The following is a 2,721-nucleotide window of genomic DNA, read 5'->3' on the forward strand; positions in this document are numbered from 1 at the left end:
ATTCCAGTGAAATATATTTATGTTTGTGGTTGTAATGTGACAAAATATGGAAAAGTTCAAGGGGTATGAATACTTTTGCAAACCACTGTATAAGACCACATATACTCAAATTTAAAATTATGAAAAGTCCCATGAGTCTTTGCTGCCTGAGCATACGTTGAATTTTCTCCATGTCCATGGGTTGAAAAAACATACAAAAAAATGTGGGCAACCACACTGGCTGTTCGCTTAATCATAAAAAATACAACTTTACTTGAGAAGCATTTACATTTCATTTCTTATTTTATTGCATTTGGCCCGCGGCTGTCAGATTGGTTTTAATTTTGGCCCTCTCAGGGAAAATGTTTGGGCACCCCTGTGCTATGTGGTAACAGTAAAATTAGTTCTGTAAAAATCAGAATTGGAGAATATATTTTAACTAAACATAAAAATGTTTACTTGGCAACAGAAAGTATTGAGAGGGGATATTCAATTTGGACTAAAGGCACATCTTTTTTGTTTGTTTTTAAAATTAGATTAAAGTTGACTGAACACATCTTTATATACAGTTCAAGATCCATGACATCCTAAACCCAAACACATCACCAAAAGTGGTGGGCATGGTTCAGTTAATCAGCTAACGGCTAATTACGGAACTGCATTTTAGTTTATCGGATTAGCTTTTACTACAAACATTGAAAACTGTTAGCGGACCAATTAGCTTCCACTAAATTAGGTTTCATCTACTTGAATCTGCTAACAGCTAGCTAACAAGCTAACATCAACAGGTTTGTAACAGTCCCACCAGTCGTCAGCTGGAAGGAGACGAAGACGTGTGACACAGACTGACGGTCGTTTTAAATGTTAACGATTAGCTGTTAGTGTTAGTCTCCACAAATTTGTCCTTGTTTAGTTGTTTAGCGTTAGATTCTGCTACGCTTTTTTCCACATTTGTGTTTTTTTTTTACTTCATATGAAAATTGTTTCTTATATCAATGGTAAACTTTAAATTTGTGATTAAATGTAACTAAATAGACTAAGTTAAAGATTATAATAATTGTCCTGCCCCTGAGCTGTTGGCTTTAAGTAACTGAGCAGTTTAGTTGGATAGCACATGTCTGAAAATGAGCTGCTTTAAAGTCAGCATCAACCATTAACTACATCTTCCTTAATGCATGTTGATCATCCATGAGAATTCCCTGTCAGAAAGAGGGAGAGTTCAGAATTCAAGATGGCAGCCACTCACTACAACTCATCAGTGAGTAAAACTCTATTAGTTCTACTTTTAATAGTATTTCTGTATTATTTGTTTCAGATTTAGTCAGTCGTACACTTAGTTCTTATCAGTGTTTAAAAGAGGACGTGTTAAAACTCTGTTTAGTCAAAGTTAAACGTGAAATGTTAAAGTTAACTACAACTGGCCCTTCGAGGGCCACCATAATGCTCATGTGGCCCTCTGTGAATATGAGTTTGACACCCCTGAGTTACAGGATTATAAGTTAGCGAGGCTAACCACTGGTCACCACGTCTAAAAATGTGGCTTTTAAAATCTAACCTTGATTGTTATTGATAGGAACACAAACTTTGTTTTCAACGTGAGCATTAGGTTCAGAGCTACAACAGTGGGCACAGCTCAGTTTTTCTTCTGTTTGCTGTGGCCCAAATCATAATGTGAGGAAACTCAGCCTGTTTCTAGATTTAAAAAATGAAGTGATTCAGATCTTTGGGTTTGTCTTCATTTCATAGCTTTCATCACAGTTTCATGAAATTTTACCTAAGCTTTTAATTATTCCAGTATTGTTTCTAAAGTTAGTTGATAAACAGAAGAGACAGATAATATGAACCAAAGAGTCCAGACAAACTTCCAAAGACATTAGAGGTGAACTTCAAGGTCAAAGGTCATCAGTGTCAGATCACAGGGTACAAGAAAATCTTAAGACTATCAAGGCATTCTGTAACTAAACGTGCTTYCTAGTGTTAGAAAGTTTGGTCTCAGTCTCAGATTGTGAGTCCAACAGGATAACGAGCTAAARCAYCTGAGAATGGATCAGAACCAAACACTGGACTTTTAAGATCTAAATCCTGTTGAACATCTGTGGAAGGAACCCTTCAGACCTGAAACATCTGGAGCAGTTTGTTCATGAGGGGTGGACCAGAACACCTGTTTTTACCCAAGTTTTCTGTAATTAGATATACATTGTATCCTAGGTGTTCTCTGATTGACAGCTCGCTCTCACCGAAGCTCCGCCTCTCTTTCCCGGCGGTGAGCCCGTTCCAATGAGATTACCACTCGCTTTGCCTATTCTTGAACCATTCACTCCAATTATTTCCATTTTCTGAAAGAGTGGAGTGACTGTGGGGGGGGGGGGGCACGTGAGCGTGCATGTTGCATGTGAGTGCGCGCCCCTCCAAGAGGTTGCCAGCTGAGATTAGGAGGAATGTGAATGGTGGAGGGACCACCACCGTGTGTGTCACCCCCTCCGCCACCTGCCCCACCTCCACCCCTCTGTTCTCTTTCACAACTTGCTCCTCCCCCTCCTCCTCCTCCTCCATCTCTGTCCCTCGTCTCTGCCTCCAGCTTTAGCACTTCCGAGTTTAGTTCTGCCTGAGTGCAGAGCTGCTCTCTCTCCAATTTAGCAAGTGGCAGGGAAGATCTGGACTGACACTGCAATGATTCAGTGAAGTGTGTGTGTGTGTGTGTGTGTGTGTGTGTGTGTGTGTGTGTGTGTGTGTGTGTGTGTT

The sequence above is a fragment of the Austrofundulus limnaeus genome, unplaced genomic scaffold (genome assembly GCF_001266775.1).
Source record: "Austrofundulus limnaeus strain Quisiro unplaced genomic scaffold, Austrofundulus_limnaeus-1.0 Scaffold636, whole genome shotgun sequence".
In the NCBI taxonomy this organism is placed as follows: domain Eukaryota; kingdom Metazoa; phylum Chordata; class Actinopteri; order Cyprinodontiformes; family Rivulidae; genus Austrofundulus; species Austrofundulus limnaeus.